The sequence below is a fragment of the Hermetia illucens genome, chromosome 2 (assembly GCF_905115235.1).
Source record: "Hermetia illucens chromosome 2, iHerIll2.2.curated.20191125, whole genome shotgun sequence".
Taxonomy (NCBI): Eukaryota; Metazoa; Arthropoda; class Insecta; order Diptera; family Stratiomyidae; genus Hermetia; species Hermetia illucens.
In genome coordinates this window covers 90639574-90654909 of record NC_051850.1, presented here as the reverse complement: position 1 = coordinate 90654909, position 15336 = coordinate 90639574, and the positions used below count along the sequence as shown (strand labels likewise).

General features: G+C 38.9%; 1 protein-coding gene across 3 annotated transcripts in view; it reads right to left on the bottom strand.

The window, feature by feature from the left end:
- LOC119649072 (ras-related protein Rab-37-like) overlaps positions 1 to 9245 on the bottom strand; it is a 201512-nt gene extending 192267 nt beyond the window's left edge. For 2 of the 3 annotated variants that reach the window (XM_038051065.1, XM_038051067.1), the window contains exon 1: positions 9008 to 9245. The gene's annotated coding sequence lies outside the window, so the exon portion shown is untranslated. The remainder of the gene's footprint in view (positions 1 to 9007) is intronic. The other variant, XM_038051066.1, reaches the window with a different exon arrangement.
- Positions 9246 to 15336: the final 6091 nt, after the last annotated feature.

Below are 15336 nucleotides of genomic sequence, written 5' to 3'. Positions count from 1 at the left end.
AAAGGAATAGTGCTAAATGCAAATAGCAAGATATTGATCAGGTCTTCTTGAATTTGGTAATATATTTTGTACGCATATTTAAAAGAGATGCTTTTTGCCAATTTTGTACATTTTGCATAGTTTTTTTTTCCATTTCAAAGATTTTGAAAAGTTTTCCGAATGATGTATGTACTGGGGAATAATGTATGTACCGAAAACCATGAAAGTAAAGTTGTACCATTTGTAACAAAGTTGGAGTGGGTCTTCTTCGCGTGAATTTATTGCACCATAATGCCAATGAGAGTATCATATTAAAGTGAATAACATACTTAATGCTAGTGTCTATGCGAGATACAATAAATGGAACCATCATGAAATACCTTTACATAAGAAATAAACAAAATCTTTTATGTAGTGTCGAGCTTCTGGGTTCCAGCTTATTCAACATACTATAGACCCAACGATTATATTGGAACTAAAGTGCGTCCCTCAAAAGGAACCAGAATGCAAGATACCTTGCACTGAAGAATGAAATTAATTGCTCGAATATATCAATATTTTAGCAAAGACAAATATCACACACAAGAAGAGACAAATTTGCTATTTGAGTGATACATCAGCAAGAGAGTAGTCCTCAGTCGAAGGAAACACCATAAACTGGAAAAAAACTTGGCTTTGGCAAGTTTAATGACAAGATTTTGGAAAAAATATGTGAATGATACTTGCACCATCATCAGACAAGATAAAAAATAAAAACTTCATCTTGGAGGTGGAAAAGGAAAGACAGCTACCGGCTACCTGGGCTACGCCAAAACAACACTGCACTGGAAACGGTGGTAACAGGATCCCAAGCCAAGGTGAAACAACATATGCCGACAGACGGATAGTAAACCGATTTTAATAGGACAGCGCACAATGGTGAAAGCAAAAAAAAAACATTGATGAATCCAACTAAATCGTAACAAGCGTGATATAAACATAGCGATATTTGGACAAATAAAATCTAAATTACTAAACTTCTTTATTGACTGGGTTCGAAGCGATACTTCAAAAGGTGCCGCACTGGCGATTCATTTCAAAAGCGTTTTTATATCTAACCCAGTGAAAAACAAAATTCAACTTCTGTAATGCTCACCTTCATTTGCCAAAACGAACCTCCGTTTCAGAGTTAAAAATGCTGCTCGAATCTTCAGAGAACTCGATCCTAAAAAAGCATGTGACCTCGACAAAATTACAAGCCAAATGATCAAAGAGCTCCCTTTCTATGCTATCAAGCTCGGATTGAGGTCTTCAACGCGATGACACTAATTGGTCACTTCCCGAACATGTGGAGAACTTCTATTATAATTACGGTCGCAAAACCGGGAAAAGATTTGCAGCAAGTGGCATCATACAACCCGATAAGCCTGCTTCCTATTTTATCAGAAGTATATGAAAAACTGCTGGCATCAATGATTCTGTCGTTTCTAGCAAATATAATCCCCGACCATCAATTTGGCTTCCGAGAAAAGCATAGCACGACAGAACAGGTTCACCCAATCGTTTCGGCAATAAGACAAGCTTTCAGCCGAAAAAATATTCTTCTACCGTCTTTCTCGATATTTCCCAGGTTTTTGACAGGAGTGTGCGGGCTATCGTACAAGATCAAAAAAATTCTACCGCCAAATCGCTCCGATTATCATACAAAATTTTCACATCCAAATATCATTCTATCGAAGCAGGTTTCCCCCAGGGAAGCGTACTAGGGTCATTATTATATCTGATATTTGTGTCCGATCTGCCAGTTGACGATAATCTGATTATATCTACGTTCGCGGCCGAGAAGGCGATGCTTAGCTCTCATAAAAACCCTGAGGATGCGTCCAAATCACTAGAATTTTATTTGGAAAAACTTGAAGAGTGACTAATCACATGGAGAATTCGCGGGAACGAGAGCAAAAGCTGTCACGATACGTTACTCTGAATAGCCATTCCCGCCCATATTTTGTTAAATGGAATCTACATTTCACAAACTGTCAATGTCAGATATCTTGGTTTCCACCTCGATCGACGTCTTACTTGGAGAAGACAAATCGAAACTAAACGAACTCAAGTGCGTCTAAAAGTCAAAAATAACTACTGATTAATCAATTCTACTTTATCACTATATAACCAGCTTTTATACAACAAAAATTTCAAAAATCAAACTGCTCTAACAAACCGAGTCGAAAATCCTTCGAATAATAACAAACTCCTCTAGTGGATGACGAAATATTTAATCAAACTAATAAACATCGAATGAAACCTGAAAGACCACTCAAATATTCTTGTCAGAATTATTCTTATTGAAATTGTCAAAATTAATCTATCCGTTACCTTAGAATACTGTTAAAGCTAGTCTTTTAATGATCAGAAATTCCAATGGCCAGGGAGGAATTGATGTTTTTTAGTCAATAAGATTCGATTACATATTATTACTCCTGCAAAAAGCGAAAGATACAAGAACAAAAAAAAAAAATAAGTTGAAAAAAAACCAACAAAAGAGAATAAAATAAAACCCTTGATGAGGGCGAAAAATAAAAGAAATTCCATTTTCGTATTTCGGACAGTGGCAAAACATAATATTAATAACAAAAAATTGAAAACATGCCTACTTAATATTCCATTCCTATAATTTTTCACCTCTGGGAAGTCATGCCCACGCCCCTCCCCGTGCAGAGCTATTTGTTCCTCATTCATGGAAGGAAGAGAAAAAGTTCAAAGTTCGCATTCTCAACACAGCAAAAGGGTTTCTAACTGCGGGACGACGGCCAGATCGCAGAAATGATCCATATGGAGGGCTCTTTTACTTTTTTTCAAACAATACCTTATTAAAATCGGTTCAATGTCTGTCTGTCTGTCTGTCTGTCATAGGGACTTTTCTCAGAAACGGCAATACCGATTGACACGAAATTTGGTGAGAAAGTGGGAAATGTGAACACCCAGACATGCATCCTTCTAAGTTGAATTTAGGGATGGGGGGGAGTCCCCATACATGTAAAAGGATGGTGTAAAACCGAATGTAGTCGTGTGGGGTATCAAATGAAAGGTGTCAATTAGTACTTTTCGAAGCCGGTCTTTGTTTTGAGATTTGTTAGAGTGCGGGGAGGCGGGGAGTGCGAGGGGTGGAAAGTGATGATTTCTTTAACTGAGTCATTCTCAGAAACTACCCAACCGAAAAATCTGAAGAAAATCATGAAGCTGCCGTTGTATGGTGCCCAGGCCTCAAAATACTCTCCATATCTATTCAAATTAAGTTAATAATAGTATGTTACCATATTTTTGGGAAAATTGAGTTTACCCCAGAGTTATAAAAGTTGGGAGTAGTATAAAATATAATATGAAGCATGTTATCCTTAAGTTTGATCAAAATCATACTATTACTAACAAAATTACAGTAGCTCAAAGTTGACTCTCCACTGTAACTTTTTTGCAACTAAATATCAATATCACATTGAAGTGGGTAGTCACACATGCTAAATGCAAATACATCACGGGCTACGTACAAATGGTATAGTTCTACACTTAAATATACTCACAGAAGAAGCAAACAAAACCTTTGATACCTGAAGCGCCCAGCTTCCGGTTTCCCGACTTGTTTAAATCTGCCGATGACAGGACGGTAGTACTTGTAATCCTCTCATCATCATTGTTACGTTCCCTTAGACTATCAATTCCCATTACATGTCCGTTCAAGGTATTGACACAATCCCTGGTAGTCAGAACAATCATTACGATATCGGTTCATCTTTAGGAAGCCTCCTCGAATCACAAACAGTAAATCACACAAAGCAACAACCCTTTCAACCCCGAGAATAACCATGGGTAAAAGCCGAAGCTGACGTTTCGAAAAGAGATTAGTTTTGAGATTTACAAGTCGCCATCGCCATCGTCGCCATTTATTAGTCTACAGTGGTACTGAATATGGACATGGTTCGCAGAATTTAGTGCCCCTTCTAGGATTGTTAGGTCCTGATTATCTTGCCAATAAGGGATTAACTCGTCTGATAAGGTTGTGATGTAAGAAAAGAGGTTCGTGGATATGAGACTGGAATAAAATATGAGGAAGACTGAGGTAGAAGTTAAGAGAGAGAAAAGCTATAACCAGGTAAAATCAGGAGTGGAGTAGCGGAACTTAGTGGTACCTATAGAAGCCAAGGGCATCAGAAAGCTAGCTTTTTGCTTTCTAGTTTCCTCTATTATCATGTAAGTGAAAAAGAAAAAGAAATTAGCCACTATTAGAAAATTAAATAATGACCTTCGTGATGAATGAAAGGAGTCTTTTTAAATTACTACATCCTGCTATAGCAATTGATTATAACTTCTTAGGAACTTATGAAATTAAACTTGGTCGCCAACCTGGCCACCATCAAATTAATCCTTAATAATCGAAGCCAGCTTCAAGCTTCTTGGAGCGTTTCGGTAAACAATTAAAAATATTATTGAAATGCTTCTCTCATAGTGTGTTGCATTTAACTTAAACTTTCTCTTTACTCTCAACTGCAAAAGCGGGTACCTTCCGTTATAAGATCCAGATATCATCATTGGGGTCATTTTTTACAGATATACCTCCAACTGAACTGAAAAAAGCTCGCAAATACGTGGAAATTGGACTGGTATCCGACGTCAAGTCGCGATAGAAATTCCACTGCCGCTAGTGATATTTGAACCGCAACCTTCCGTTCGACAACCTTGTTCTCTAACCACTCAGCTATCTAGATATCTGTTACCTGCAGAAATATCGTATTAACCAAAGCCCATGAATTTGATTATAATTCATCAGCCCACCAAAGTCAGGCAAATCTGAAGCTGAAATTTTAATTATTGCTAATTATATAGCATTATTCCCTGGAGTTAATTGGAAGCATTTTTGAAAATTTCGTCAAAATGAATTCTCATAAATTGACTCGCGTGCTCCAAAGAAAATGTAAACCTCATAATAGAGAGAGAGATAATCTGCAATGATGCAAGGTAGACACAAATCTTTACTGAATCCCTGAAACAAGAGCTCAACATACTTACTTTATGTTCAACACTCACCTAATTGTTGGCATCACTGAGAAGAACTCTCGAAATTGACCGCCTTCTTACGGTTCACAGCCCTCCGAAATCGTAATAATGAGAAATCTATATAGTCAAGAAAAATTTCGAACTTCGTTACAAAATAATCGGCTCCGAGCACCAATGTAATTTCTTCTCTTGGTTTATATACCAAAAACTAATAAGGGTTAGTTTTCCATCCATTTGGAAAACATAAAACAAATGTTATTTTAATACCATCTGTTTACTATCAAATTTAAGGGAAAATTGAAGCAGGGTCCAACGTTTTGATTCACCGAAATGTTTTCTAGCTCCATCGGATCTTCTCAAGAGGCATACACTCCTCTCTACTTCTGTGTAACATATACTTTTAGGGCGAACCGCCCGTTCGCTACAATGGAATATTTCATGGCATAGTTAGAAATGAATTTCTAATCCCTCAAATACTTTGTCCAAGGATGTGTTACGTCAGACTAGCCAATAACACGGCGGAGGCAGATGTTAACGACGGCTTGAAGCTTTCGAGAAACGGTGGTGGTCACTTTCCATGTGATTTAGTCATATAGCAGCATAAAGATAACATTCGCTCGGCAGAATGGCAGGTTGACATTGGTGCTATCGTATTAGAATTTGCACATCGAGTTCATCGCCACCATTAGTAGAAACAACATCAATAAAATTGATGCCTTCAATGCTCGGCTATTAATGCAGTTAGGAAGATTATGATGACCAGTTACCCTTAGAACTTTGGTTTCGTAGGTATTCATGTTCAATCTTCGAACTAAGTGGCCATCAAGGAATGATCACACTCGTGTCGATGACAATGCATGTCTTGTTTCGCACACTCTTAAATCTAGAGCCAATATGGCCAATTCAATTGATTGGAAGCCACTGTTCTGCTGAAACCCAACTGGTCCTTAAACAAGCTTTGTAGTTGACCAGTACATTGCCAATGACGAGGGGGGGAAGTTACAGAAATTTACAAACTTCTCAGTGCTCTCAGTTGTTGTTGTGATGACAATATCACCTGTAGGGAATTGCCCCAGGACCGCATTGAGTTGTTCACAGAAAGCCTTCTTCTCCGCTGCATCAAGAGTTCTCGTTGCACTGATCTGTTCAGATACTCCTCACTCTACAGCGAAAAAAACGTTTCTTACTCTAGAGCGTAGCTAACACTCGGTCTGATCCAGGATCTCAAAACATGAGGGTGTCCCTTGCAGATATAATAGGCTTTAATCCGACAGGAATTTCACGCTTTCTTCCGACAGGGAGTTCCCACTCTGCGGAGCCTTTGTATCGACGTGGAGGAGCATTCGAACATTCCAGAATCCTATAAGTCAACGACGAAAGCAAAAAGTCATAGCCGATCTTACAAGATATGGTATTTATGTCCAAAGCATAAATACTAATTTTATGGAAAAGATTTTTTAAAAAAGTTTCACTTCGTAATCGTGAAAGAAGACTTTGCCGCTTTCCATTGGTAACCTCGAGAGTACGTCAAGGATTTTCTCCAGTAACAACCTTCTATAGCTATAAACACCTTCATCTGGGCGGATGTCTCAACCTCTGAGTCATCTGTCCATCAGCTTTTCCTTCGAATTTCCACGCCAATCAAAGTCATCGAGAAGTACATGGTAGGCAGAAAGTAAGAATACGAGGGGAACTGGGGAGACCAGTACTCCATTTTCTTTTTCAGTAAAAAGGTAAATATCGTAAGATCAGTGGCACTCCGGTAAGCAAATTGCATACGATTAGACATTTAAGAATGAAGTGAATGAATTCCTGAAGTTTACTTTCCATCTTAAGCTTACCATTAGCAAAGCCCTTAATGCTGGCTTCTTCGCAGAAATTAGGGTAAAATGTGACTGACCGCTAATAAAGCACAAATGAGGTTCAATATTTATTATAGAACTCACAGGCGGATAACTTATTCAATGAAAGTCATAGAATAATGTGAGAAACTGCAGCAACTTGTTCTACAGATGGAAAACCAAAAGTCGCGGGCCCAATGCGAAAGCCTGACGGCGAGCCAAGGATAAACCTTTCAGAAAACAAACAATCAACTTTCGGAAAATTTTTTCCAACAAAACGGAGAACCATCTAAACTCGCTAATACCAAAAATATACCAGGAGGTCAACATAGAAATACTCAATTGTGATATTTTTAAAGGTCTGCCAACCTGTTAGTATTCACACACATATTCGAAAAAGGTTATAATTACGATTGTTGACTTCCTTGGTAGTTTGCGGCTAGGCTAAGCAAGCGAAATACTATACTTAAAAGAAATCAATATATAATATGAATTTCATACGGTAAAAGTGGATCAAAGATACAGAGAAAGCTATTAATACACATCACCTCCGCTTAAGCTAGTGGTCATACCTTCAATTAAGTACATATAATATGAACACTTTTGTAAAATAAACGAAAATGGCTTAACAGACTGAGGCTTAACTGAGAACAATATGTAGGGGAGTAGGACTACCGGTTGTTTAGAAACTACGTTCGACCCTTCGCAAAGAATCTCTAATGTACCTAAATTAAATCTCTCAATAAGTGAAAATGTATTTCATCCGAAATTGTGGGACTTTTCGTTACCATAGGGAAGCCAATAAACCGCAGAACCACAGGAAAAAATAAAACGAGATGTCCAGAATAAAAGTAACCCACTTGACCCATATTTTGAATTATCATCTTCTGTTTCACCATTATTTCAGAGCTGTAAGCTTTCACAAATTGCAATGAATCTCAAATCCGGACGACCAACTTTGTGCAAGCCAATTAATTTGTTGCCAACCCTCTTCAAAGTCCATATTAAAAAAGTTCTGCGATGGAAGCATTTCCACATATGACCGAAAAGAGTTTGATGTCTAATTACCAGTTTGTGTTCCCTCAGAAACCGATTGGATAGAAAAACTACTTAAATATTATGGATAGCAGTTTTCTTGAAAGATGTTCGATCCTTCGGCAAAGTCATTCCTATTATTCAAGAGCTGCACTCCACTGATGCGCTTTGGAATAATTGGAAATTATTTTAAACTAAGTGAAAAAAATTGAACTGTAGAATGAAACTGGCTTGCGGACAAAAAATTTGAATTTCAAAGAGATAATACAAAATAAGAAAAATCTCAGGCAAATAAAAACCCTTCCCTGGAAAAGTTATCATTTCCTGGAGCGCCAATATTCAGTTGATATAAAACAATCTTTGTTGAAATGGACACCGTAAATTCGGAAATTAAAAGACAAAAAATCAAAGTCGTTAGAGAGTCAAAAGAAGTGACGATTTATAGCAGAATCACAACGATGGATTTAAAGATTGAATTGAAAGAGTCCAGAGTAAATTCGGAAGGCATGAAGTCCTTAAATCCTTCTCAACAGGGATGAAGCTTGAAATGAATAAGTTGAGTTAGGGCAAAAATGGAAGTATATCAGCCAATTTTTAGCAAGCAAAATTATTTTAGATTTTCAATCTAAGTGAGCCAATTGGCAGAGTGAAACTCCTTCAACACAAATTAAGCAGAACTCTTTGAAAAACCATACGTTTAGGATCTAATTTGGAGGCACATTTAACACAAACTAACTAAAAATAAAACTCGGAATTCTGAAACTAATTTTATACCAACTTTACTTCGCTCAAAGTCAGTTACAGTCCAAAATCGAGTCGTCATTTTCTCTTTGAAATTTCCAAGTTTGTAATTATAATATTCAAATCCAAACAATGACAAGAATCTCCTCAAATAAATATTCAAATTATTCTGAATATTGAATAAATCCAAATTGCAATAAATCGGGTAATTGTATATTCATAATACGACCCGACCACGTACTGAGATGAGTTTGTCCAAATTTTCTAGGCAATTGCCTCGTCCTTACTCGAAGCAATACTTGAAGGAATCGAATGTTCGCCCTAATCAAATCTATAACGTTCGAATTGCACAATTCATCTCCAACTCACTACAAATGGTAAACCTTATCATAAATCCAATATCGGACGTTACATTTCCATTTCGCAGGACTTGGCACTCGAGTGTACTGAAATTTATCCACAAGTCGAGATCCTTATCACATAAATCAATCACTGCTGAATTCCACCTGTTACACTAAGAGTTAGAACTTTTCACTGTAACGACTCAGAGCCAAGCACTCAACACACGTTCCTAACACACGCACACCCCAAAGCAACAGTTAAATGGTCCAACTGTTGATAGTGAAAGGCTACAGACAACTGGAGATTCGATTCCTGGACTTCAGTGTTGAGAGTGAAACTGGGAATCGTAGCCAGGAATATCGACGGTGAACTTGACACAGACGCAGTAACATTGCACAGCAGGATTGTCATCCTGTCTCAAGGGTAACCTTGCCATCCTATAAGTACCAATAAGCGAAGTATTATGCTATACGAGTATAGTGACGGGATGACGACGGCTTCAACTAGGACTCGCAAGGAGGAAAATAGGAAGGTAGGTGAGCCTAGCTGCTTGGCTGGCCGGGACAACCATGAACTAGGATTTCTTTTTATCGTCCAGTGGATGGGATTCTGCGTTACACGGACAACAGTTCTTTTAAGTATTTTTTACTTCTTTGATTGGCATTTTGAAAATTCAGTCAAGATAATATATCTTCTCATTGCCTGGCAATTTACAAAATGTCCTATAAATTTTTAGAATATTGCATCTAATAAATACTTGAAAATTAATTGCAGTTATTTTGTCAACCTACCAACTGTATTTGAACAACTAAAAATGCTTGAAAAAAAGTTCTTCAAGCAATTAAGAGGTTTTCCCACCCCGTGGCCCAAAAAACAAACTTATTTTTGTGATATCATGTGATTTGATTCCTTTTGGGTTACATTAACCAACCCTTGAAATATAATATAAAATTTTCTTTTGTTAATTTTAGGCTGTCAACAATTAATTACAAAGTTATAACTTGCAATTTTGCAACAAAATCGATATTCACTACAGTTTTCAAGTATAACTATCTGAGATACGTTCTTAAAATTTCAGGTCCGTTGAAAGAGAAGAATCCTTTCTGTAAACAGCCTGAAGTTGTACTTTAATCGCTTTTTTCTTTTCTTTTTCATTTTCACTCGGAAACTACCAAACTTATTTTTTTTTATACTTGGCAGTTTCATTCCGAACAAAAAAATGTAGTGATTAATGGTTTGATTTTTTTTATAAAAAATGTGTTTTATTGTCCAAAACGGCAGATTTTTTACAGAAAAATTGAAATTGATTTTGACGTTAGCCTACTTGGGTCGTAAAAATTTCCCATTTGGAGAACGTAAAAACGAAAAATAAGAAGGACTTATGACCAGCAAATAACTACCAAGAGCTCCTCGGAAAAGGGGCATTGACATCTGCGCTCTACAAGAAATCCGATGGTCGGTGTTACAAGCTGTGTCTTAGAACGCGAACGTGCGAACTCCATTATTTTGGTAACCCACACACTCAACATGGTGTAGGCATTGCCATCTCAGAGGATTTCCCTGATGCCATTAAATAAGTCGAACGATTTTATGACCGGCTAATGAAGCTCATCATTCTCTTCTTCACCACGTACGCACCATTGACAAGCCGACCTGATGCCGAGAAAGATGTCTTCTGGCATTTTCTTCATGCGAAAACCTGCAACGTGCCTGCTGACGACTATATCATCATTGCAGATGATCTTAGTGATAAAGTAAGCGAAAAGGCAGACGGTAACAGGTGCCATGAGGAAAAGGGGTTTGGAGTGTGCGATAAGGGTGGCGAGCGTACAGTAGATTTCGCAGACACCCACGACTTTGCACTTATGAATACATGGTTCATCAAACGTCTGTCTCATTTTCGCACGTTTTATAGTACGAATAGTAAAATACAAATCGACTATACTCTCATAAGGCGCCGATGTTTTACTACGGTCATTTATTGCGCGGTTCCGTAAGATCCGTATCGCACCTCAACATCAGCCGTTTATTGCCGTCTTGCGAATCAAGTCATCGATAAAACAGCGTGAGGAATACACTGTCCCGACGCGAATTAAATGATGGCAATTACCAACCATTACGAATGTGGAAAAATCACGAAACCAAATTAAAGACACGATCCACAAGGTGGTCTGCAACCCTCGGGGTTATCAACCGAGATACTTGGCTTTGGAACGACGATGTCAAACGAAACGCCTCTACAATAAGTTTCCCGACAATAAAACACTCGTCAATTGGCAAATTTTAAGAATGATACAGGGAAGCAAAGAAAGCGATCGCTGTCAACCGAGCGGTCCATTACAAAGACCTTTATGATGAACTGGGCACTCTGGATAGCGAGACAGATCGACTTCTCAAAAGCCGACATGAACGCACACAGGATAACGAACACCTCAGTTGCGTTAATGACAAGAACGGTACTTTGCTTACCGACCATCGAGCCGCGACGTCAGCGTAACTTAATTCGAGGAAACAATAGAACCCATGAAATCGGGGAAAGCAACAGGACCTGACGACATCGCATCTGAGCTCTGGAAAGTGGCGAACTGGAACCCAACACTACGGCTCTGTGAATTCTTCAATCGGGTTATTGAGGAAGGTAAAACACGATCTGACTGGCAAGAAAGTACCACAGTTCCAATATGGAGAAAGTTCCAAGTTCCAATATGGAAAAGAAAGTACTCCAGCAGAATGTTCCAATTACCATGATGATTTTCGAACGTATTTTTGACAACTGTATTCGCGAAATCGTTGAAATAACTGTGAACCGTGAGAACCATTGTCCTCTTAACATTGCATTTCTGGATCTGAAGAAAGTGTGCCACGCTTGCCAGAAGAACTCGTGTGCTGGGTTCAATTGCTCTACCACAATCCGAAAAGTAAAGTGCGAAGTTTGGCGGGTGTATCAAAATCGCTTCATGTCTCTGTTGACGTTCTTCAAACAAGTGCCTTCTCACCACTCCATTTTGTTCTTATTATGGACACACGAGATACCATCATGTTTTTCTAGTGTATAATAGCAAAAATGATCGCCTCATGCAAATCTTAGATGGAATCTGAATAAAACTGAATTTTTAACGACCGTTCCACATGAAAGAGGTACAATCATTGTCAATGGCAGTGGCCTGCCCAGAATTGAGCGGTCATTGCTATCACCCAAAAGAAAATTGCATTCTGAAATTGCTTCACGCATTAACGCAACCTGAATGAAGTGACGTTCCACAACTGGTGGTCGAAGTACCAACGAACATCTCAAATCTAAAGTTTACCGCATTATCGTCTGCGCTGCCGCCCTTTATAGTTCTGAGAATTGGCCGACTATTAAAGATAATGAACGGCGTCTTGCGGTAATGGAGGCGAAGATATTGCGGCGAACTAGTGGCGTGACACCTTTTGGTCACATCTGAAAAAAGAATACCCGTAATGGATATGCGGTTGCACCGATTGTGGAAAAATTGCGAGAGCTTCAATGGTATGGTCAAATACTTCTCGCTAACGCGAATTCACTCGCCAGGATTGGTCTGAACATCGAAACCAATGATAAGCAACCAAAAGGCCGGCCGAAACAAAGGTGGTTTCATACGTTAGATGAGGATTTGAAAGCCTCGCAATTGCATCTAGATCAGGCTTTCGACGAAACAAAGTGCGAAACCGTTCGCGACGAGCCGGCTCCGCTTGTAAACGGAACGAAGGCCGAAGAGAAAGAAGAACTTAAAAACTTCATCAGCGTTTTTCTATTAAGCTTTGCTTCGTTTGAGGTGTTAAAGTCAAATAGCTCACAGAAGCGTGGCAGTGTTTTACTGCTAACAGAAATGGCCGCTGGTGACTCCGTAAAATCATAAAATTTTAATACTTTCGACAAACGCAAAACAAAAAAAAACTGTTTTTCAAAATTGCGAGGGTGGGAAGGCCATTAAAATTTTCGCGGTTTTCTTTTGGTAATTCTACAGACGGTTGATTGATCTTGAATATTAGTTTTCGACCAAATGTTTAATTAGTAGCCCTGGCTGGGCAGAAGTCCAATAGTTACCAGATGTGTACTTCTGGACTGTCGTATATCAAACGATGTTTTACAAACTCTTACGACTGTATACGAAAGCTATCCAGCATTGGTGGAAAACCAAAGTTTGATCAAAATAGGAAATATGGAGTAGAGATTCATACCGATCCACTGAACTTATATCTCTAATATTTTTTATTAAATTGAACTTAAACAAAATACTTATGTGCTTGGGTATACAACTTCATTCAGCCAATTTCCAAAAGATGGCTGCTGCAGATGGTTGACGTTTTGGTTTTTGGTGTATCATGTGTGTCAAAATCTTTCAACCAAATATTGCTTAGAAACCTTGAGTTGTGCACAACAAGTTTATTCTTTATCCAAATATGTACCATTTGTGCGAAGCTTTGATATTCTGTTTGAATTTGGAGAAAAGACCAGCTGAAGCCCATCAAATGTTAGTGAAAGTTTAGGTGAATCCATATCATCAGATAAATCTTGTAGTCAATAGTTTGGACGATTTAAACGTATAATTTTAGTATTAAAGGTAAGAAGTATTTGGGTCAACCTAAAAAGTTCAAATACGAAAAATTAGAAATATTACTCGACCAAGATCCGTGTCAAACCCAAAAAGAGCTCGCAAAAACACTGTAAGCTACTCGATGACCTATTTCGACGCGATTCAACCTTGTGGGATACATTCAAAAGTAAGAAAATAAGAAACCAAAAGATATTGAATAAGGACTTTATATGTCTGAGATGGACGAATGGTCTTGGATGGTACAAAAGAAAGTCTTTGCCACATCGAATCATTCAGTTCCAGTGAACCAAGAAAGGGCTCTCTCATTGCAGTCGCCCGTAAGTCGTAAACAAATCGGGAAACCGGAAGCTGGACGCTTAAGGTACGAAAGGTTTTGTGTATTTCTTAGTACGTAGCACGTAATATATCCATATATTATGTGAGAGTATCCACTTTCGGGTGATATTGACATTCATATTCTTCAATTTTCAAAGAAGCAACAAATGTGAGGTATTATAACTTTGTTAGTAATAGTGTGATTTTCACCAAACTTGGTAAGATCATGCTCTATATTATAGCCCATTTCATGGTACTAGGATGAACTTAAAGGGGGTTTCCAACCAACTACAAAAAATTGTAGTAATATACTATTATTAACTTTATTTAAACAGATATCGGCATGGAAGGTATTTCGGAGCCCCGGCACCATCCTGATTTTTTTCAGATCGGTTTGGTAGTTTCTGAGCATGGCCCCCTTAAAGAAGTGATCACTTTCAACCCTCCGCGCTCCCCACCCTTCCAACGAATGTCAAAACTAAGATCGGCTTTGAAAACTACTAATCGAGACCTTTAATTTGATACCCCACATGACTATATTTGATGGAAAAAAATTTTACACCCCCTTTTGCATGTATGGGGACCCCCCCTTAAATTCGACGTAACAGGATGTAATTCACTGTATGCGTGAGCGTTCACAGTTCCCACCTTTCTACCAAATTTGGTGTCAATCGCTGTAGCCGTCTCCGAGAAAAATGCGTGTGACGGACAGACAGACAGACGGACAGATAGACAGACAGACAGACAGGCACTAAACCGATTTTAATAAGGTTTTGCGTTTACACAAAACCATAAAAAAGCGACGTCGTCGAATTAGAATCGAGTCCACAGTTTCCAGGCAAGCAAACGACAATCGAACCAGCCAAGTGAACAAGTAAACCGCGCCCAGGAACTGAAACACAACCCCTGATGGTAAATTGCACCCACGGAAAGTGAAGTTTTTGGAAGATTGTCGACCCCAACTCAAGCACTCGTTTGGCAGAGGCGGCAACAATTCACAAAAGAAGAAATGGCTTGGCTTCACCACGGAGAAAATCGAGGTGTATCCCTTAATAACTGCCATGGCTGTATGGGTGCAATCGTTGTGGCATAGGAGCACGGCAGCGTCACGATGTACGACACATGGTTTAACTACGTGTTCGTCGAGCTGGATGCAGAGACAATTGAGCTTCTTCCGACATGCTCGTGGGCAGTTCCATATGCTTCTGTAAATGAAGCAGTTTGATGGTAACAACTGTGGCACCGAGCTGCTATGAGTTTGTGGCGGCAGAGGCCATCCTGACATGTGCAGCTTCGGGGTCTCTGAACATCTTGGCTGCCACCGCCGAGGTCCACGGACGACCTGTAGTTGGCGCCAAGAGCTATGGCAATGGGTCCCCGAAATGTTGCATCACGTCGCCTCACAAATTACGACCTCTTGTGTTGGCGCTACCACGATATAGGCACTGTACTCAGGATCCTCTCCATATACCGGA